This window comes from Macaca thibetana, chromosome X (genome assembly GCF_024542745.1).
Source record: "Macaca thibetana thibetana isolate TM-01 chromosome X, ASM2454274v1, whole genome shotgun sequence".
NCBI classification, from domain to species: domain Eukaryota; kingdom Metazoa; phylum Chordata; class Mammalia; order Primates; family Cercopithecidae; genus Macaca; species Macaca thibetana.
The window spans coordinates 52,396,706-52,420,695 of NC_065598.1; the positions used below are offsets into that span (position 1 = coordinate 52,396,706).

At 45.0% G+C, this 23,990-nt stretch overlaps 1 protein-coding gene across 3 annotated transcripts in view; it reads right to left on the reverse strand.

The window, feature by feature from the left end:
* The window catches only part of LOC126946564 (protein FAM156A/FAM156B-like), a 41,017-nt gene that overhangs the window by 11,778 nt on the left and 5,249 nt on the right, over positions 1-23,990 (reverse strand). For 2 of the 3 annotated variants that reach the window (XM_050777037.1, XM_050777036.1), the window contains exon 2: positions 15,442-15,616. The gene's annotated coding sequence lies outside the window, so the exon portion shown is untranslated. Of the gene's footprint in view, positions 1-15,441; positions 17,032-23,990 lie in introns of those variants that run through there. The other variant, XM_050777043.1, reaches the window with a different exon arrangement.

Consider the following 23,990-nt stretch of genomic DNA (forward strand, 5'->3'; position numbering starts at 1 on the left):
CAGCTTGGGCCAAAGACCTTGAAAGCCATCTTTGATTGCTGCCTCTCACCACCCCCACAGTTGACCAAGCCTAGCCAGTTCGACCTCCCAAGTTTTTCTAAGTGAGATCTTGACACTGACTCCTCTCCATCACCACAGTAAGTTCCCTAGTTCAGTCACCCTCATCTCCCTCCTTGAGGACCACCAACAATTCATAGCTCATCTTGCTGCTAGTCTTGACCCCTTCCCACCCATTCTCTGTCCCAGTGAGTGGGGCACCTTTCTTAACTGCTATCTGGTCATGTCAAACCTTTTCAAATTCTATTAGGGCTGCCTGCTGCCCTTAGGATAAAGTCCAGCCTCCTGGATTAGGGATATCAGGCCCCGGCTACCACCAGGCCTCTCTCTTTCTAGCATGCATGCTCACTTTCTCGCTGTCTCTCTCTCATGTCCGCCGCCTCACACCCGCCCTTCCCTCTGTCTGGCCTGCACTTGCTCCATCACCCACTGCCTGATTCCTCCTTACCTTCAGCTCTCAAGTGAAGGAGAGCAAACTATATTTTGCCTAAGGAGCACGTAATCAAAAGGCATGCTTAGTGGGTTTGATATTTTTACTCAATAGCACATGATGGGGATTCATGAAAATTCCCCAATGGGCCAACCAGTTAGATTGTCACCTGAGAGTAGGGTTTTTGGGAAAAGTTTACTTGCAAAGACTAGGATGCAGGAAGATAACTGAGGAAGGTGACAGGTTCATTTGCCTGACTATAGCAGTTATTTCACTGTGTGTGTATAACAACATGTTGTATAAATACACATATAAATATATTGTATATATACAATAAAAACATAAAAAATAATAAAGATACACAACATAGATCTCTCCTTCATTCTTATAGACTCATCATGTGTGAATGTGGAGTTTGGAATTGTAGTCCCAGGTTCAGTACCATGAAGTGATGTGGGCTGAGGACCTGCCTCACAGCTAGTTCTTCCAGCCATAGAGTGAACTGTGAGGCTTAGCTTCATTCACTACAGCCTGTTATTTCAGCTCCTAGCATTGCACACCTGAATATGAAGAGAAGTGTCTGCTTTGGACATGTGGACAATGAAAGAGAAAAGATGGAAATGGCCCTGGTCCTGCCACTATCAGCCCAAGCCCCAAGCCTGGCTGGAGGGTAGACTGGACTCCCACTGTCCCAGCACGCTGGCCTGCACACTGATGTACCCCTAACATGGCACAGTGTGAATGGCTCTTCCTGGAGCCTGGCTGTTGAGGACCTACTGTGTGCTACTCACGTACAGTGTTGATTTCCCAAAGACCCAGAGAGGTAAGTATTAAACTCCCATCTACAGATAAGGAACCAAGCTGAAAGAGGTCAGGGCACTGAGGCAGAAAAGGCTGGATCTGGGACTCACATGCGGGCTCTGTCAGACTCCAAAGCCAGGCATCTTTAAACTCACGACAACGTACTTTGCTTATGCTCCCCTTGCTGAGCTGCAGATATTATTCCGTGATGGGACAGTCAGCCTGGTCCCAACACCATGTCCACCTGTGAGATCCAGGCCCATGGCAGGGCAAAGCCACCCTGAAAAGTTCTAACACAGTCCACAGGAGCTGCCCTGGAGTCCGTTGCCTCACAGCTACCAGTCAAGTTTAGCTTCTAGCTCTCCCCCAGGAGGCGCTTTGCCCTATCACAGAGACACTTGGAATCCACCCCTGCCCTAAATTACATCTCCATCAGCCTCACTTTATTTAACAGATAAGAAGAATCTAGAGGCAAACAGAGCAGAGGCAGCGTTAGTGGCTGCAGCACAGCTGTGGAGTTGATCAGACTCCAAATGTGGTGTGGAAATCAACAGGCTGAGAATGGGAATCTGGTTCCTCCTGTTCTTCGGCTCTCTGGACTGTAAGCTGTGCAGAATCAAAGTGCCTGCCGCAAAACCTTCCCTCTTTTGAAGAGTCTGTCCTGACCCAACCCTTGCGCACACACATCCCTCAGGTGAGGGTAGCACACAGGTGTGCTCCTAGGAGACTGTGGGTTGAATTCTGCCATGACTCTCCTTACCATCTCCACCCCAGTGTGGGGGTCATCTGCCAGCAAGGATACAGTGGAAAGCATCCCCCTGTCCCCAGAGTGTCCGGTCAGCATTCAGAACAAGTTTATTCGGTTAATAAAGGAATTTCACCCAGAGTACTTGGTCAGTAATGGTTATGATTGTAGCAGCTCTGTGTGCATTAGAAATGTTCCAGGAGAATCGAGTGAACAGAGGACATCTGTGCAATGAGATTCTCTTCCCCTGGAGTCAGGGAGGAGGGTTGTAACTTTCCTCTCTTCCCTAATTCCAGAACTCCTAATAAAAGAGGCTACAAAATTATTTATTTATTTATTTATTTGAGACAGAGACTCACTCTATTGCCCAGGCTGGAGTGCAGTGGCACAATCTCAGCTCACTGCAATCTCCACCTCCTGGGTTCAAGCGATTCTCCTGCCTCAGCCACCCAAGTAGCTGGGATTACAGGAGCACACCACTGTACCCGGAAAATTTTTTTGTATTTTTTGTAGAGACAGTGTTTCACCATGTTGGTCAGGCTGTTCTCGAACTCCTGACCTCAAGTGATCTGCCTGCCTCACCTTCCCAAACTGCTGGGATTGCAGGCGTGAGCCACTGCACCCTGCCAGAATTTTTAAATATGTCTCGGCCAGTATGTTACTCCATCAGGCTCAGTTGTAGCCTCCCAGTGGGACAGCAGCGATGGGTTCACCAAACTCTCAGAGTACCCTAGGGCAAGTGCATGTGGGCCTCCCCCAGGGTCTGTAGGGAAAGAGGATTGTTGACTGGGTTCAAGCCTCCTAATCGAGGATATGGTTCTGTTGCTACAACACAGATGTCCACGGCAACAAGGACATGAACACCCAGATTAGCACGTCAAGTCGGGGTGGGCTGCGCCGGCCCCCTTGCCTGTCCTAGCTCATTGCCCAAGTCATCCTGGTTCTGACTGCTCCTGCCCAGGTCCCTCTGTCGCCTGAACTCTACAGGCTGCACAGATACGCTTTTGGCATCTGTGGCCCTTCGTTGTCCCTTTCCGTGTCACTGGCAGAGCAGAAGCATACCTGGCCCAACAGGATCAAGTCCCTGTCACCGTGGCACCTCCAGCCTTCTGTTCAGCTTCCTGCCGGTGCGCAGGTGTCCTTGTGGCATCTGTGCCGTGTCAGACCGATTCAGCCTCTGACTTTTTTCCAACTGTTCCTTCTGTCTGGAAGGCCTTCACCACAGATATCTACTTGACTGACTCCTCCCCCTTCACATCTTTGTCAAACTGTCACCTTCTCAACCCAGCCTACCGTGGTCACTCTGTGTTATAATTAACCTACAGCCCACCCAGTTCCTTCCCCTATTCCCAGTCCCTGTTCCATGATCTGTATATTTTTTTCCTTTTAACACAGCCCCCGTCACTTTTGTAAACTAAAAATAAAATTCTAAGCCCCACTCCCCAATCATCTGAATGGACCCTCTCAGCCAAAGCTACTCCAAAGCTAGCCTGAAAAAGTAGTTCAGGCCATGATGGGAAGGGTGGGTCAGACATGCGTCATTACACGCTTCTCCCTATGGAATTCAGGCACAACTGACCAGCATTTATGTTAAGGCAGAGATCTTAAGACTGTGGCAATAAGACACCAAGTTCCAGCCTGACTAGTATAGCATCACATGACAAATAGGCCCTGAAAGAAGTCAAAGTATTTCACCCAACAATATATTTCTTGGACACATTTTGAAATAGGCCTACAAAACCATCTCTCATGAGGAAGTCTACATTCTGTAGAGAATCCCTTTCCCTTTCCAAGTCTTTTTCCTGGTCTAGGAGAGAATTAGCTAAGAGTCCAGCAACTTTTAAGGTCTGATAAGAAACATTTACAGTCTATTCCCTCTGAAGCCTGCTACCTCGGGACTTCATTGGCATAATAAGAACCTTGGTCTCCAAAACCCCTGATCTTAACCCAGACACTCCCTCCTATGGATTGGAGGTCTTTAGATAAACTCAAGCAATTGCCAATCAGAAAATCTTTGAATCCACTTATGACCTGTAAGACCCCACCCCCCCACGCCCACCAACTTGTAGTTCTCCCGCCTTTTCAGAATGAACCAGTGTACGCCGTACATGCATTGATTGATGTCTTATGTCTCCCTAAAGTGTATAAACCGAAGCTGTACCCTGACGACCTTGGGGATGTTTCGTCAGGACCTCCTGAGGCTGTGTCAGGGGCACGTCCTTAACCTTAGCAAAATAAACTTCTAAATTGATTGAGACCTGTCTTGGGTTGGGTACGTTTTGGTTCATAACTTGTAACATTTCCTAGATTCCCTTGTGGAGGGTTTGCTGTCTGCCACCTACCACGTCTTCTTTGGGGAATGTCAGATCCAGGGCAGGGATTTCTGTTGATTTGATTCCCTGAGGTATCCCCACACCTCAAGAAGTACCTGGCACGTAGAAAACCTTCTTACATATTTATTGCCTGAAGGAACACATCTGCCTCCCCCACTAGACTGTGAGACCATTCAGGGTCTCATTCTTCCCCGTGTGACGGAGCCCTCTATGCATCCTTGCGTCATGGTGCAAAGAGCCTCACAAAATAACAGAATTAAACCATGCATGTCTTAGAGACAGAGGGGACATTCTGGGGGTAGTTTCTACTTTCTTCAGCACAACACACATTTCTCTTGAATGGTCTGTGCCCATTACTCCTACATTCCAGCTGAGACGGTCTCAGGCCCACGCCTCCTCCTGGCCACAGATGGCCTCTACCAGCATCCCCTCCCTTCCCTAGCCCCGAATTCTGCATTCAGAAGCTGTGTTTGCAGGAAAGGGCTGAGATGCCACTCTGTAGATCCTCATCATGTAAAGGTGAAGTTAAGCTCTGGAAAAAAGATCCAAACAGCTAGAGGCTCTTGCAATCCCACCAGGGCACAGCGGATCTCAGGTTTGGCGCATGTGTTCTGGAGAGCTGCAAGAGGGACATTGTGTCCAGGTTATTTTCTGGGTGTCAGTGACATCTAGCAGGAGACAGACTACATGACCCAGGAACACTTGGGCAGGTCCTGTTCATCCCCGAGAGAGAGGGTCCCTGCTCTGTGTCTTTTGTCAGAGACACAGAAGAAACTCCTCCCCACAGTGAGATCTCCACAAGTGGTGCTGATGGGGACCTGTGACTCTCAAAGCAGTTGCATGACTCCAACCCAGGGGTGGCTGTGAAGGAAGCTGGCCGTGTAAACTCAGGGGTCTAGATAAGTAAGCCTGGCTGTGGCAGGCTGGAGTGGACGAGTCTGAGAAAGTCAACTCGAGACAACCTCTCACTGACTGTATAGGGTGAGACCCAAATATCAGGAGAAGGTCACGAACATCTCATGTCTGAACTTTGCTGTGTGACAGTGTCTCTCATGCTGGAGATGATCTCCCAAACAGCTCAGACGTTTCAATCCCTGGAACACAGAACCAAAGACAGACCAGGCCTCCCTCCAAAACATACATCTCCTACCAGCTCTGAAACATCCTACCCTGGACACACTCAGATACCCAGGGGCCTCACAGGGTGGGTCACAAAGCCCAAGAGACCCCAACGACATAGAAAACCCAGATAACAACCCAGGATCGAGCAGCTCAGAGACCTCAACCCTGGACACACAACACTGAACAGTTCGCAGAACTCAGACCCCTCCGAGAACTCAGTGAAGGAGGACACAGACACTCAACCTGCTCAGAGATGTCAGATTCTAAAATTCAGACCCACGTGCATGTGAGCAACTTTAGAACCTGTGATGTAGAAACCCGATTATCTCACGGATCTCACACCCTGGACCCAGAAGCCCACAAAACCATAGTGTGCACACCCTGAGATGCGGACACAGAAACAGTTGAGGGGACCAAGACAGGGAACACAGAGGCCTTGGGCACAATGTTCCCTGCAACAAACACCTAGGAGACCTCAGAGTGGGCACTCCCGCAGGACCACAGGACTCCAGTGTCGCATCTCCAGCATTTCCTCCAGCACTCTGAACACAGTCCGGGTTTAATCAGTGCCTGGTGGGATGCTCTCTGACTGAAGAACCCAGCTCCTTAGCTACGCTCACCCAAACACCTGTCCCTGCTTAATGCCTAAAATCCCATATTTAGGCTGGGCACAATGGCTTACTCCTGTAATCCCAGCTTCTCGAAGGCTGAAGTGGGAGGATCAGTTGAGGCCAGGAGTTCAAGACCAGCCTGGGCGACATAGTGAGACCCTGTCTCCAGAAAAGAAAAGAAATAATAGTAAAACCACAACGAGTTATCATCTCACACAGTTACAATACCTGTTATCAAAAAGACAAAACAAACAAACAAATAAATGCTGGTAATCTCACCCAGCTAGAATGCCTATTCTCAAAAAGACAGAAAATAACAAACACTGGCAAGAATGCAGAGAAAAAGGAACTGTCATACCCTATTGGTGAGAATTTAAACTAGTAGAGACACCATGGAGAACAAAAGGGAGGTTCCTCCAAAAACTACAATAGAACCACCATATGATCCAGCAATCCCACTACTGGGCATTTATTCAAGGGAAAGGAAATCAGCATATCAAACAGACGTCTGCACTCCCATATTGATTACAGCACTATGCACAATAGCCACACTATGGAATCAATCTAGATGAATGGATGAAGAAAATGTGGTACACATACACAATGCAATACTTTTCAGCCCTAAAAAAGAATGAAATTCCGTCATTCTCAGCAATCCTGGGTGGAAGTGGAGGACTTTATGTTAAGTGAAATAAGCCAGGAACAGACCTGAGCGTCAGCTCTTGGTCTCTGCCACGGAGCCTCAGCACAGCACGACCAGCTGCTTCAGCCTCCAATTTAGCTGCCTCTGCTTCACTCCCTTTCAAAGGATCTTAAACACCACATGCTGTCACTCATATGTGGAAGCTAAAAAATGCTAATCTCATAGCAATAAAAAGTAGAACAGAGGATACTAGAGGCTGGAAAGGGTAAGGGGTGGTGGAGATAGGGAGAGATTTGTTAAAGGATACAAAATTACAGCTTGATAGGAGAAGTAAGTTACAGTGTTCCACAGCATTGTAGGATGACTATAATTAACAACAATATATTATATAGGCCGGGCGTGGTGGCTCACACCTGTAATCCCCGCACTTTGGGAGTCTGAGGTGGGCGGATCATCTGAGGTCAGGAGTTTGAGACCAGCCTGGTCAACATGGCGAAACACCGTCTCTACTAAAAATACAAAAATTAGCCAGGCGTGGTGGCGGTTGCCTGTGATCCCAGCTACTCAGGAGTCTGAGACAGGAGAATCGCTAGAGCCTGGGAAGTGGAGGTTGCAGTGAACTGAGATTGCGCCACTGCACTCCAACCTGGGTGACAGAGCAACACTGTCTAGAAAAGTTAAACAAATAATATATTGTATAGTTTCAAATAGCTAGGAGGACATTGAATATTCCCAACACAAAGAAATGATGAACGTTTGAGACAATCCATATGCTAATTACTCTGCTTTGATCACTATACATTATATGTATGAAAATATCACTACTTATATATGTATATATATATGTACAATTATGCCAATTTATAAAACAAAAACAAAGAAGAAATACAATTGATTTTTGCATGCTGGTATCTTGTACCCTGAATCTGAAGTATTGTGTTATATTGAAAAGAACTACAGCAACAACACAACTGAAGGCCAGTTCAGCTACTGAAAAGATTGATTCAAACCCCAACACCAATGCCCTGGCAGAAAAAGAAAAGAAAAGAAGACACACTACATACAGAGGAACAAATTTAAAGTCATCCATTAGACTTCTCATCGAATCTGTGCAACCCAGAACTTTCTAATCAGCACAAACAATTTTTTTAAATGAAGGTGACATAAACATGTTTACACAAACAGGTAAACAAACAAAAATGGGGGGAAAAGTCATTGTCAACAGATTTGTCCTACAAAACATGTTAAAGGAAGTTCTTGGGTCAGAAGGAAAATAGAAGGAAAGTTGGATCTACACACAGAACTTCACAGTGCTGGACATGGAACAATTGTGGGAAAGTACGAGTTTTTTTTTTTTTTTTTTTTTTTCTGGAGATGGAGTTTCCCTCTGTCGCCCAGGCCAGAGTGCAGTGGCACGATCTCGGCTCACTGCAACCTCTGCCTTCCAGGTTCAAGGGATTCTCCTGCCTCAGCCTGCTGAGTAGCTGTTGACTACAGGCGCACGCCACCAAGCCTGGCTAATTTTTTTTGTATTTTAGTAGAGACGGGGTTTCACTATGTAACCCAGCCTGGTCATGAACTCCTTAGCTCAGGCAATCCACCTGCCTTGGCCTCCCAAAGTGCTGGGATTATAGGCGCGAGTGGCCGATTTTTAAAAAATGTTTTTAATTTTCTTATTTAGAAAAAAGGTCTCCCTATGTTGCCCAGGCTTCTCTCAAACCTCTGGGCTCAAGCAATCCTCCTGCCTCAGCCTCCCAAAGTGCCAGGATTAGAGCCATAAGCCACCATGCTCAGTCAAGATTTTTTTCTTGTAGCTAATCTCTTTAAAAGAAAATTGGCCGGGCGTGGTGGCTCAAGCCTGTAATCCCAGCACTTTGGGAGGCCGAGACGGGCGGATCACGAGGTCAGGAGATCGAGACCATCCTGGCTAACACGGTGAAACCCCGTCTCTACTAAAAAATACAAAAAACTAGCCGGGCGCGGTGGCAGGCGCCTGTAGTCCCAACTACTCGGGAGGCTGAGGCAGGAGAATGGCGTGAACCCGGGAGGCGGTGCTTGCAGTGAGCTGAGATCCGGCCACTGCACTCCAGCCTGGGCGGCAGAGCGAGACTCCGTCTCAAAAAAAAAATAAAATAAAATAAAATAAAATAAAATTGACTGTCAGATAGTAACAATGTATTATGGGGTTCTGACATAGGTAGAAATATAATGTAAGACAACAATAGCAGAAAGCTGGCGAGAAAGGAAATGGAAGTATACAGCTGTAAGAGTCTTACAGTGTACATGAAGTGGTAGGATATTACTTGAAGTCTGGCAGGAATTTTTGCATTTTATGTGTGGGATCAGTAGATTGACCATTATCCTACAATTTGACATAAACTCCACAAGGGCAGGGATGTGTCTTTTTTTATCGTATGCCCCAGACACTCAGCACAGTACCTAGAACATAGTTGGGGTTTGGTAAATGACTGTTCAACAAATTAAGTCTTTTTTTTTTTTTTTTTTTTTTTTTTTGAGACAGGGTCTCACTATATGGCCCAGGCTGGAGTGCAGTGCCCTGATCATGGCTCACTGCAACCTCCACCTCCTGGGCAGAGGAAAGCGACTTTATTTCAGAGAGCCAGCAGGCTGAGACGATGATGGACTAATGTCCTGTGGAGCCATCTTAAGGGGCGTGAATTTCAGGCTTCTTTTTACATTGGGCAAGGGAGAATCAGGAAAGCATGAGGTCAGGAGAATGGTGACCACAGACATCTAGGTGTCAACGGGAGCCCGGGGAGGTTGCAAAACATCTTTGTCCTTGGTCAGGTCACAGTGCTCCCATAAACCTTTCACGCAACATTGCCGCTTGCGTGTACACCCTTCTCATCTCCTCAGGGCTAGATTCTGAAAGGGACTATTATCCTTGCTTTGAGGTTAAACCCTACACTAAATTCCTCCCATAGCTAGCTTGGCCTACGTGCGGGAATGAGCAAAGGCAGTTACGTGCAGGAATGAGCAAAGGCAGTTATGTGGGGGAATGAGCAAAGGCAGTTACGTGGGGGAATGAGCAAAGGCAGTTACGTGGGGGAATGAGCAAAGGCAGTTAGCTTCTCAGGTCAGAAGCAAGACAGAGCAAGCTCTGGTCAATTTCTCTCACTGTTTCAGGTGCACCCTTCCTGTCTGCTAAACACACACACACACACACACACACACACACACACACACACACATTCCCCTGGCACTGATTCAGATCAGTGGGCAGCTTCTGGGCAGCCACCCTGACCTGCATTAGGAGGCTGAAAGGCATGGGAACTTTAGCTCGAGGGTGGCCTCAAAGCTTCCTGAAGGTGCCACAGCATGACGCACAGCTGGGCTGAAGAGTTTTCTGGGTCTGTGGTTTGTAAGAGCCAGGGCCTTTGCCCCCTTGTCACAGCTTTTGGCGGATCTTCAGAATGCTCATCCGTAGGTGCAGTCATTCCCGCAAACACCTCAGGCCAGGAAGGCTTCTCACCACAGTAATGGAGCACACCATCGTCTTAGCAGAAGAACAAACCTACGAAATAGAAGCTTACCCACTTGTGCAGTAGTAATGTAGTAGAGCACATTGGCATTCACTCCTGCAATTCTTTCAGGGAATGACCCAACCCGGCCCTGCTCATCCCAAACTAATAATCATAACAACCTATACGTGCCTCTCGCTTTGCACTGATGGCGTCATTGGGGGAGCGTTGAGTCTAACTATTGCACTATGTGTTTTCTCCATTTCCCTGATCTGAAACTGTAGGCTTCCGGATACCAAGACAGATGCCCCAGGCCACTCTCTGAAGTGATAATGCTGCAGGTGGGCCAGGCCTTGACCTCAGTACAGCTCACCAGCAGCAGCACCTTGCCAGGGCCAAGAGCCACCCAATTGTGTTGCTGGAGCTGAAGGAGAGGAAAGGTCTAAAGAGACGTCATAAAGATCTCCGTCTCGATAGCACAGCAGCCTCCTCTTACAGACATGCGGGTGTTTTGGTTTCTTTCAACATATACCAACTGTGGCATTTTTCAGGATGCCTGGGGTCTTCAGCTAACCTTCCATCCACACCACCCTGCCTCCCCCACTGCCCCTCTCTACCCTACCCCAAACCTTCCTTCTGTTTTAAATGCTGCCCCCGAGGATCACTGACTGGTTTTCCTCCTGATAAGGATATCAAAACACCTTTTACCCCTAATCCTCAAGATACTTAAAAGAATGAATCTTTGGAACATCTATTTTAAAAATTATTGGCCAGGCACGGTGGCTCATGCCTGTAATCCCAACACTTTGGGAGGCCGAGTCAGGTGGATCACAAGGTCAGGAGTTCAAGACCAGCCTGGCCAACATGGTGAAACCCAGTTTCTACTAAAAATACAAAAATTAGCCAGGCATAGTGGCACATACCTGTAATGCCAGCTACTCGGGAGGCTGAGGCAGGAAAACTGCTTGAACCCAGGAAGCAGAGGTTACAGTGAGCCAAGATCGTGCCACTGCACTCCAGCCTGGGTGACAGATCAAGACTCCATCTCAAAAAAAAATTATTAGAGAAACAGTGGCTGAGTGATAATAAGGAGGAAAACACAAGTAAAACAGTGAAAGGAATGTTATTTCAAAATGATCGAGTTTCCCACTTAGAGAACAACACTTCATATGTGGTGCATTCCCTTACAGGCTTTTTTCTATGCATGTTTTTTAAAATTATGAGATTGGAGAACAAGTAGTGTGTTTATAATACTTCATCTGTTGTTTTATTTAATATTACACCAATGCTATTTCCCATAATGACAGTGACAAGGATGTTGCTGCTAACACCCATGGTAGCAAACACGTACAGAAAGCTTGATATGGAACAGAGGCCATCTTTGTGCTTTCCTGGTATTGACTCATCACCCTGTAATATCAAAATATGACTATATTTTTAAATTATATAAATAGGTATATATAATAACAGTCACTTAGTGTGTTGTTAATGTTATCGTCCCTTATTACAGAATAGGAAACTGAAACACATAGGTTAAGAGACTAAGAAACTTGCCCAAAGTCACATTGCCTGCAAGGGCAGGGACAGTAGAGTTTTCCCAATGCCTGTGGCACTATGTGTATATATACACACATATGTATATATATATATATATACACGATATATATGTACATATATGTATATATGTACATATGTGTATACGTATATGTATATATATATAAATGAAGAGAGAGCGTGCACTAAAAACATCTGCCCAGAGTAAGTATCCACAAGTATGAGTTTTTATTCTCACATCTCTGAACTTCTGCTTTCTGCTCTTCCCCATTATTCCTCGCCCCTGTCTGCCCCAGACCTCTCTCCCTGCTCCGCACACCTTCACCTCCCCTCCACACTGCACTCTCTTTCCCCATTTCCCATTTCCTCTGACTCTGGATCTGAATAAATTGACAACATCTTCTCATGATTTAGCTCAGAAAATATTAGTACCATCAGTCTTTCATTAGATCAAAAATGAATTTACCTTTTTGAGACAGGGTCTCACTCCCATTGCCCAGGTCAGAGTGTAGTGGTGTGATCATAGCTCACTGCAGCCTTGACTTCCTGGGCTCAAGTAATCCTCCCATCTCAGACCCCTGAGCAGCTGGGAATATAGGCATGAGCCACCATGCCCAGCTTATTTTTTTATTCTTGTAGAGACAAGGTCTCACCATATTGCTCAGGATGATCTCGAACTCCTGGGCCCAAGCAATCCTCCTGCCTCGGCCTCCCAAGATTCTGGGATTATAGGCGTGAGCCATCATGCCTAGCCAACAATAAACGGTAATGGTAGAAGTAATCAACACAAGATACAACAGACAAGGTGAATTCTATACAAAGAATAAAATGCCACTAATGAAAATTCAACTGCTAACAGCTTCGTATCTCCATCAGATTCAAATCTTCACAATTTGATGGAGGAGAGTTGGACTTAATGGAACTGATAGCAATAGAATAATCCATATAATAATTTTTGGCCTTTAAATTTTACCTTTAAAATATTTATAAAAGTTTATATGCTTTTGTGCTATCATTATCCAGTGACCACTTACTTGTCCAAGCATTATACAAGTTACATGAAGAGGCCACTAGAGTTCTAATTTCCTAGAGAAATTTCCATTCAAATTTTCCATACAAGCTCATGATGATGAAACTCCAGTATTGCATTTAGGCTCCACGATACCCTGTAAGGAGAGCTGAATATTCACTATGCTAATAAAATATGCCCTCCCCCTGCCCCACAGACTCAGACCTTGAGTCCCTGAAGAGCTGAAGAGATAATCTAAACATCATCCAAGGGGTCAAAGGTAGACTTGACATCTGTCTGTCCAGAACATGTCCCAGGGAAATGCGGGAACAGCAACAGCTTAGAATTGACTGGAAACTGACCGTATGCCAGGGACTGTCCAGATAACTGTACATGTCTTCACACAGTCAGAGCTCTAAACTGCCCCAAGAAGTAGATGACGTTACTAGTAGTATTTCCATGGTACTAATGGCGAAAGGAAGCACAGAGATGTTAAGGAACTTCCTCAGTGTCACCCAGCAGTGATTGGTGGAGCCAAGAGCCACAGGCATCGCGAAAACTCTGCTGTGCTGCATATTAGTGCAATCAAGAGTAAGATCCAAAGGCTACTGCAAAATATTTAGAATTTTATAGCATGGGACTGCACAGGCAATAGACATTTGATTTCTTCAGAAATCTTTAAGAGATGGAGACTTGAAAGGATTGGTCTGGGTATCATTTGGAAATGGTGCCCTGAGTATGTCATTACCATAACAGGCAGCATGTCAGTGTCGGTCTCCTCACCTGAAGGTCTTGGGTTTCTGCGTCAGAGAACACACCAAACTTATTCCTTCTATACCTTCACAAAGAAGAAAGAAGCTGTGTCACTGGGAAAGGAGACTATTCCCCTGCTCTAGTGTTGCTCAGACATGTTTCCATGAAAGTTAGAACCTAGGATCTTTTAAAAGTGCAGATTCCAGGAATCACACCCAGGGAAGCTCATGTAGTGTGGCCACAGTTGTGTCCTAGGATCTGGAAATTTGCTGCCCAGCCTAGGGAACTTTCAGAAACCTTATTAAATCCCTTTGGTAGCAAGACTGTCTGCAATATACCCAGAAAAATATTCCCAGGACAGGCATGAGGTTGAGAAGAGCAACCTCAGAGCAAAGAGTAACACAGGACAAGATGAGCGCAGGGTGAGATTCACAAGGGTAGGGCAGAAAGACTCTGAGAAGGCCTCACAACTCCTACTGGCCTTTCTCCTTGAAGGCCTCAGTTTATCTCAAATCCCTTCTCTCCATGGGCAGTGAATGAAGGGGTGCCAGGAAATGACCTTTTAGATCCCAAAATGGCATGGGCTCCTCTCAGGGACCACTGAACACATAGGATGGGAGGTGATGCAAGCTATTGTCCCCCTCCCACCAGCCTTGGTTTCCTTCTTGCACCATCATGTGCTTCCACGGGAGCCTAGAGCAATGTCAGGACTTAGGGCCAATGTCTTCCCTTCACCAACAGACACCTGCCCCTCACCTAAGGAGTTCGTCTCCCCTCTCCTCCCTTCAGCTGTCCTTCTCCTTCTCCCACAACACACACCTGTCCCTGGCAGCCTGACAACCCAGCCTGGCCTGTTCCTCCTATGTCACAGCCTGGAGAGGGCTGCCCTCACTGAGAAGAAGGACACCAGTCCCAGGATCCCAGAGCCATGACTACCACAGAACCATCCTGAGCATCAATGTCCCATGACAGTGGTTGACCTATGAAATGAAGCTTCACCATCCACCCCAGCTGGCCTTGAAACACTTTCTTTTTTTTTTTTTTTTTTTTTTTTTTGAGACAGAGTCTCGCTCTGCCGCCCAGGCTGGAGTGCAGTGGCGTGATCTTGGCTCACTGCAAGCTCCGCCTCCCGGGTTCACGCCATTCTCCTGCCTCAGCCTCCCGAGTAGCTGGGACTACAGGCGCCCGCCACCTCGCCCGGCTAGTTCTTTTGTATTTTTTAGTAGAGACGGGGTTTCACTGTGTCAGCCAGGATGGTCTCGATCTCCTGACCTCGTGATCCGCCCGTCTCGGCCTCCCAAAGTGCTGGGATTACAGGCTTGAGCCACCGCGCCCGGCCGAAACACTTTCTTATCATAAGAAAGCAACACAGATGAACAAGGTTCCCGCAACCCCTCCCGGGGAACATTGTGTCCTTCTCCATGTTACTGTGCTCTTTCCTATGTACCGACTGCAACATTCCTATACTTTTGATGTTATTAAGAAGTTCTAGGATTCTTCTTTTAAATCCTAAACTTGTGGTTTGTAGTCAGAATATCATCGCCCATTTTGGGGCATTTTGGAAATTTCCAAGGGCAGCTTTGGGTGTTCAAATGATTGGAAGCGGCTACTGGCATTTGTGGGGTGAAGGTTACAGGGAGGCAAACAACTTTTTTCAGAGTCTTAAATAAACTGGATTTTTTTTCCATATATATCACTTCCCTGTAAACTGGGTGGCGGGAGGCGGGGGGTGCTTGTATGTTGCTTCACCTGGAAACTTACAAAGACTTATTGACTGCTTGAGAAATCACATCACTGCAGGGCATTCCATTCTTGGATTCCACTCTGACACAACATACCAATATGAATTTGCTTTGTAGTGCTGCATGCCTGGGGGAAACAATGAAGGGAATCCAACTTACCTACTAAAACGATTGTTTCCAGGATAAGCTGTTCGTTGATGGGGAAAATCAAGCGGGCGATGTTGGTAGTGTGATCTCTCATGAGTTGGTGAACACACTGGCTATGCCCGTTGCTGTTACTGCACTGAAGTTCTCTTTGCAGGTGTATCTCCCTCACCAGTCTCCGTGGTCTCTCCTGGAAGGTTGGAAACATACCCAGTAGATCCCTGTGTCCTCAGGATGGGATAGAGGACCTCACAGGCAGAAGGAGGGCAGGGAACATTTAGTGATCTCTACATGGTTGGATGACCATTAGGGCTCGTGTGTGTGTGTGGAGAGAGAGAGAGAGAGAGAGGCAGGCTGTGGGGGCTGGCAAGTCTAGATTGTGCAAAGCAGAATGTCAGACTGGAGACCCAGGGAAGAGGTGATGTAGCTCGAATCCAAGGGCAGTCTGGAGGCAGAATTTTTTCTTCACGGGGGGATCCCAGTCTTATTTTTTTTTCTTTAAGTCTTTCAAGTAATTGAATCAGGCCCAGTCACATCACAGTGTATAATTTGCATTACTCAAAGTCTACTGATTTTAATGTTAGTCTCATCTTATAAAACACCTTCACAGAGACACCTAGTCTGGTGTTTGAACAAATACCTGTGTATTGTGGCTGAGCCAAGTTGACACATCAAGTTTACCATCACAGCCGACTAATACAAATCCCAGTAACCATGAAGGTCTGTCTTAGAAAGGCAGCTGACTTCCTAACTAAGACTGTGTATGAACCTTTTTTTGTCCAGCCCAAGTCTCCATTTCAGGCTCAGCACCAATCTGGCCAGGAAGCTAAAGCTGACATGAATGACTTCCAGGGATGAGGCAGTGACGGAATAGTCAGGGCGCACATGCAAGTACAATCCCAGAAGGCACACGTGGTACCCCTGGACACCAAGACTTTACCCTTGTTAGGGCACTCCCAGCAGGACATACATTAGGCAGGAGCTGGCCAAGGCCCCCAGTGTGGCCTCCCACTGTGGGACCTTTCCCTCTAGGGTTCCTCATCCAGTCCGAACAACTCATTTGTGTCCTTGGTTTCTGAGGGACTGACAGAAGGCAGTCAGTCCAAGTTCTGTTAACCATTGACATCAGTTCCTCCTCTTCACAAGCATGGATGACATCTGTAGATGTTCTGCATGGTATGCTCAGGAGCTGGGTTGCCCTACTGTCCCCTAGTTGCAGCTCTGTCAGGTGCAGTTGTGCACTCAACAGTCAGTATGATTTCAATATACTCACAGGAATTTGGGAAGGCTGAATGGGGAGCATTTTTTTCAGGAAAAGGGGAAGGTTTTCATGAACCATTTGAAAACCAGAGATCACTAATGTTCCCTCTCTCTGGCTTGACTCTTTCCAGGTGTCAGGTTGTGTTTTCTTCATTGTTAGAAAACCAGTGTGTACTAATCTGAAATCAAAACTTTCCACTTCTTGCAAATCAAAACCACAATGAGATATCATCTCAGTGGATCATGCCTGTAATCCTAGCACTTTGGGAGGCCTAGGCAGGAGGATTGCTTGAGGCCAAGAGTTCAAGACCAACCTGGCCAACATAGCAAGACCCTATCTCAAAAAATAAATAAAAATTTTTAAAACTTATAAATATATTTTTTAAAAGGCTGGGCGTGGTGGCTCATGCCTGTAATCTCAGCACTTTGGAAGGCCGAGGTGGGTGGATCACTTGATGTCAGGAGTTCGAGACCAGCCTGGCCAACATGGTGAAACCCCATCTCTACTAAAAATTCAAAAAGTAGCTGGGCATGGTGGTGGGCACCTGTAATCCCAGCTACTCGAGAGGCTGAGGTGGGAGAATCGCTTGAGTCTGGGAGGCAGAGGTTATAGTGAGCCAAGATCGAGCCACTGCACTCTAGCCTGGGTGATAGAGTGAGACTCCATCTCAAAAATAAATAATTTTTTAAAAAGAAAGTCAATTAATGTAAGTAACGATATATTAATCAGTTAAAGGAAAAAATAATAATCTCAATAGGTATTATAAAGACACTCAATGAAACTTGATATATGCTTTAAATAAAACCAAGGATCTCTTTAAAAAAAAAAGAGCTTTCCATTTATTTAATGATCATCTACCGTCCTCTAGCTCTTTTCTCTGAAATGGTCATATGGTCATATGCAAGAGGGAAAAAAGAATTTTCAGAGAAAAAATTTTAATAAATCAACCAATAACACACATCATGTTCAGAAACTGATCAGGATGAAATTCCAGATTTAAAAACAAATTTAAATATGTTTGCATAACTTCTTATCCCTTTTGTCTCTATCATTTATTTAGCAAGCAGGCTGGAAAAGTTCAATGCTTTGCTGGTGACAGCTCTGCAATGAATGGTCAAAGTGCCTTACCAAGGTGTGTGCACCAGGAGAAAAGTTAGGGAAGCAAAGCCAGGCTTATTAGTCCTTTGTGGTGTAGGAGCCAAGGGCCTTGGCCCTTTACAGGTTCACTGGAAATGACTAACATAAGGCAGATTGAGCCCAGGAATTCAAGACCAGCCTAGACAACACAGGGAAACTCCATCTCTACAAAAAGATAAGAAAATTAGCCTGGCATCCTGGCACACGCCTGTGATCTAAGATACTCGTGAGGCTGAGATGGGAGGACTGCTTGAGCCCAGAAGGTCGAGGCTGCAGTGAGCCATGATCGCACCACTGCGCTGCAGCCTAGGCAACAGAGTGAGCCCCTGTCTCAAAATAAAAGAGAAAAAATATTTCCTCTTCAGCCAGAAGGGGATGGTCCCTCTAGCATTTACAACATTATAAGTATATAGCATTTCACATCAATTTTATCATACATCCAGATGCAGCAGCCATAAAACAAAAACGCCATTTTTAATTCCTTTTTTTTGGCTTTCATTGCAATTATAGGGTTAACATCATAGCTGCCAGGGGAGAGTCTGTCTGGAAGGCTGGGAGGGGCTGCAGGAGCAGCAGCAAAGCTGAAGAAAAGGCTGGAGGAATTTTTCTTTTTTGTTCCCTTTGGTTTATCTAAGCTTTGCTCCAGCTCAGGGAACTGATTTAATTTTTTCCTTCCCACTAGGAGGAGAGAGAAGCCCACATTTTTAACATTTTTCGTCCACCCCAACATTACTTTTGTGAATTCCCAGGCCCTTTCTTCTGTTTGAAAGAGAGGACAAAAACCAAAAACGACCTGGCTGTGCTCCCACCCGCCAATCTCTGGCATGGCAAAAGACGCCAAGGAATGCAGTGATCCAAGTCTCCCAGAGTTGGATGTGTTCTTTTTAAACTCTGTATGCAACATTTACATCTCACAAGAGACAACAGCTAGCTGCTGTTTCACAGCATGTGTGAGGCCATAATCACCTGAGCACAAAAGATTCATCACCCATTACTCCTTCATCCTTTCTTTACTCAAACAAGGCTGTCACCATATTTTAGCGAGTCAGGCTCATTCTGGCAAATCCCACCACTGTCACAACTGTGTCAAGGGTCCCCAAGACTACTCCCATTTTTCATTATTTGCTGGGAGGACTCACAGGACTCACAGTCAGCATATAGCTGGACTCATGTTGGTGAAGATTCATAACAATGAAAGTATACAGCAATATCAGCACACACAAAAAAAATGTATGGGCAATGTCCTGAGGAAACCAGCCCAAGTTTCCATGAGTCCTTTTTTAGGAAAGTCACAGAATTCATTCCTCCAGAAATCAATTGTGACATGTGTGATGTGACATATTTTCTACCAGAGCAGCTCACTAGAGATTCAGTGTCGAAGACTTTTACTGGGGGCTGGTCACACAAGCACCCTCTGCCTAGCATGTGCCAAGATTCCAGACTTCCAGAATGAAAGCACCTATGCAGGATAAACTATATTTTGTACAAACAGTTTAGGCAGAGTAAGGGAATTACGGGAATCCTGCCTCGGCTTCCCAAAGTTCAAAGTTATTTTGACTGTTGTAGCTCCTTTACCTTTCCATATAAATTTTAGAATCAGTCTGTATCTATAAAAGATCCTGCTGGGAATTTGATTGGAATTGCATGAAATCTGTACATCAATTTGGGGGCATCATTCCTATAATGAGTCTATTAATCCATGAGTACAGTACATCCCTCTCTTTATTTAGTTGTTCCTTTATTTCTTTCATTAGCTTCTGATGGTTTTCAGCATATGACTCCTGCACGTTTTGTTAGGTTTTGAGGGGCAGCTATTGTATTGTAAATGGTATTGTATAGTTTTAAAAATGTTTGTTCCAAGCAGTTCATTGCTAGTCTATAGAAGTGCTTTGCTTTTTGTTGTTGTTGAACATATATCCTATAATGTTGCTTAACTCCCTTGTTCATTTGAGAAGTATTTTTTATAAATTTGACAAGATTTTCTATGTAGATTATAATAACGTCTGTGAGTTGGAGTAGTTGTAGTCCCTCCTTTCCAATCTGTAAGCCATTTATTTATTTTTCTTTCCTTTTTAAACTGGTTGGAACTTTCAGTACAATACTGAATAACAGGAGTGAGAGTGAGCAACCTTGTTTGGTTCCTGATGCTATGGAGAAAGCAATTAGTCTTTCTCTGTTAAGTATAATATAAGGTGTAGGATTTTTTTTAGTTGCTCCATATCAAGTTAAGTAAGCTTCCTTCTACTTCTGGTTTGCTGTTTTTTTGTTGTTTTTTTTTTTAATTATGAGTGACTGTTGAATTTTGTCAAAGGCTTTATCTGTATCAATTGTTGTTACCATGTGGTTGGAGTTTGCAGGTTTTTTTGGTACATTAATATGGTAGATTGCATTGACACATTTTTGAATATCGAACTAGCTTTGCATTCCCAAGATAAATCCCACTTGCTCTTGGTGCATTATCCTTTTTATATATTATTGGATTTAATATTAACCAAATATTTTCTTGATAATATTTTGTTGAGAATTTTCTGAATCTATGTTCATGAGGGAGATTACACTATAGTTGGTTTTTTCTCAATGCTGTCTTTGTCTGATTTTGGTGTCAGTGTAATGCTGATCTTATAACATGATTTGGTAAATATTTCAACCATCAATTCCATCTTTTAATAGGTATACATCTACATAGATGATCGGTTTATTTTATTTTTATTTTTATTTTTATTTTTTTAGTAGAGATGGAGTTTTGCCATGTTGGACAGGCTGGTCTTGAACTCCTGACCTCACGTGATCCACCCACTTCGGCTTCCCAAGGTGCTGGGATTACAGGCATGAGCCACCATAGCTGGCCAGCGATCTACTTTTGAGTAAGTTTTGGTGGTTTTTGTCCTTCAAACAATTGTTCCATTTTCATCTAAGTTGCTGAATGTATATGCATTCATATACTTATGAATTAGTATTCATTAGTTATTCATAGTATCCTTTTCATTTTTGTGGGGTCTCTAACTTGTATTAAAGTTTTCAAAGAACGAGCTTTTGGGCCATTTTCTCTGTTCTTTTTTTTGTTTGTTTTCAGTCTTATCGATTTCAGCTCCAATATTTATTCTGCTTTTTCCCTCATTCTGCTTACTTTGGGTTATTTTAATTTTCTTTTTCTAGTTTCTTAAGGTGAAAAGTTTCATAATGGATTTGGGTCCTTTATTTTTTCCAATATGAACATGTAATGGTATAAATTTACTTCCTAGCACTGATTTAGCTGCATCCTACACATTTTAATATGTTGTATTTTCATCTTCATTCAGTTTAAAATATTTTCTAATTTCTCTTATATTGCTCCTTGACCCATGGATTATTTACAAGTGTATGGATGGCTTAATTTCTAAGTTTGGAGAGTTTCTTGTTTACTTTCTCTTATTCCTTGGTGTTTTTTTATTTTTCCTATTTTGGTCAGAGAACATGCTCTGTAGGATTTTAATTATTTTACATTTGGTAAGATTTATTTTGTGACCCAAGGTATGGGCTATTTTGGTGAAGTGTCCATATGTACTAGAAAAGAATGTATATCCTGATGTTGTTATGTAGATGATTCTATAAATGTAAATACGATTCAGTGGGTAAATGGTGTCATTCAGTTCTTCTATATCCTTGCTAATTTTCTTTCAACTATTTCTATATATTACTGACAGAGTGTTGAAATCTCCAACTATAATTATAAATTTGCTCATCTTTTCCTCTATGTGTGATTTTGCTTTTGTGGTTTTTGTTTGGTTTTTGTTTTTTTGTTTTTTGAGACAGAGTCTCCCTCTGTCACCCAGGCTGGAGTGCAGTGACACGGTCTCAGCTCACTGCAACTTCTGCCTCCCAGGGTCAAGCGATTCTTCTGCCTCAGCCTCCTGAGTAGCTGGGATTATAGGCGTGTGCCACCACACCCAGCTAATTTTTGTATTTTTTAGTACAGACAGGGTTTCACCATGTTGGCCAGGCTGGTCTTGGGCTCCTGACCTCAGGTGATCTGCCTGCCTCGGCCTCCCAAAGTTCTGGGATTACAGGCGTGAACCACTGTGCCCAGCCTGCTGTTTATGGCAGCTCTGTTCACAATTACACCAAATTAGAAATAACCCAAATGTCCTTCAATGGGTGAATGGATAAAGAAAATCTGCTCCACTCATACAATAGAATATTATTCTGAAAAAAAGAAAGAACTATTGATATATTCAACAACTTGAATGAAACTCAAAGGCACTATGCTGAGTGAAGAAGCCAGTCTCAAAAGATTACAGGCTGTATTATTCCATTTCTATGATACCCTGGAAAAGACAATAGTAGAGTGATAGAGAAGAGATCAGTGGGTGCCAGGGCTTAGGGGTGGGGGAAGGAAGTGACTATACAAGGGCAGCACAAAGAACCCAGGAAGTTCTTTGGGGTGATGCATATGTTCTGGATACTGACTGTGATGGTGGTTATATCAATCCACACATGTGTTCAGATTCATATAACTATACCTCAAGTGTCCATTTTACTGTATAATTTCAAAAATTAAGAAAATTTGCCCACCAGGCAAGTTAGAATCCTTGCTGTCTATAAAATTGTTATAATATAGGCATATGTATGCCTAAACACTATTGTTATTTGCTTTTGAGCCACGTAGAAAGGGAATCACATAGCATATCCTCTTTTGTATCTGGCTTCGTTCACCTAATGTTATGTCTCTGTATAGTCTAGGTCATTCCTTCTCATAGCTGTGCAGTAATTCATAGTGTGAATCTGGCAGAATGTATTTATGCAACTTCTTATTGGTGTGTAGTTGGTTGTTTCCAGTTTTTAGCTATTACAAATAGGGTTACTCTATGAACATCACTGCATGTACAAGAATGCTCATCACAGGTCAGGATGGTCAAAAAGTAAATCAAACACTAACCAACCATCCATTAGGAGAATGACTGAATAAACTATGGCTACAATAAATGATGGCATATCATCCAAATCACATCAGAACAGGTGAGTCATTATTTGGATAAATTACCCAAGTGCTAACCTAGTGGCTGTTGTGATGACGCACGGCTCTAATGACTGCATGTGGGTCGCAGTAACTCACAGTGAGCTCACTGGGCTCATCTTGGGGCTCCCGTGGGCAGAGATGACGACAAACAGGAAGGAGCAGTGACAAAGTGGGTGGCCACCCCAGAACACTATAGAGACAACCTCACCTGCTCCCCAGACCTTGGCTCTGCTCACAGCCTCAGAACTTCCCTTGCCTGATTGTCCTGAGAACTTCCAGGAAGACAGCCCCTGGCTGTCCCTGAGGTGGCCGCATCCATCCTTCCCCACCAATCCTGACCCACTCCTCCTCCTCCTCTTGGGCCAAATCTGCTTTCTCAATGCCTCAGCTCCCCTCTATTCACGAGCATCCCCTGCATGTTGGGGGTATGATGATGCTCACTGCGCAGGTGAGGAGACTGAGGCCCGTAGAGGGCAGCAGCTGGGCCTGCAGCTGCACAGCAGGTCAGTGGATCTGTGCTGGGTGGGCTGTGCCTCACCCCACAGCTGTGCACCCCCTCAAGCCGTGCGGAGATTGTCTGCTGCCTCCTCTTCTGAGGGATCCTCCTGGCCCCTGTCTCCCCCAGACCACCAGGCCTGGAGCTTCTAGCCCTGGAGTTCAGGCCCTGGGAGAGGACTGGGGGGAGGCACAGTCGGCAGCTGGCCAGGATCTGGCTGGGGGGTTGGTGGCCTTTTCCTGAGCCCCAGGCTCTGTTGGGGCCTGCCCCCAGTGTCTTCAGGATCCAGGCCTGTGCCCTCAGGACTAGCCAACCTATAGCCTGACCTGCCTCAGAGCCAGTGCATCTTGTAGAAGAAAGCATATAATGCAATCATTAAATAAGAAAAGGAAGATAAAATTATATGAGAATTTTCCTTTAGCCATGAAAATGAGCTTCTGGCACAAGGAAAAGAAGTAGGAAGGAGTGAAAAGCCATCAGCAGATGACCCCAAACAGCACTAAAACCTGACCCTCGGCTGTCCCTACCTGTCCACATGCAGAGAGGGAGGCTCCAAGGGACACCTAGCCTGGAGCTCATGCACCCTGACGCCTGTGACCCCACCAGGAGTGAATGTTTAAGACTGTTCCTCTGTCTTCTCTGAGGCTTTCCCGGTCTTGGAGATGAGATGCCCC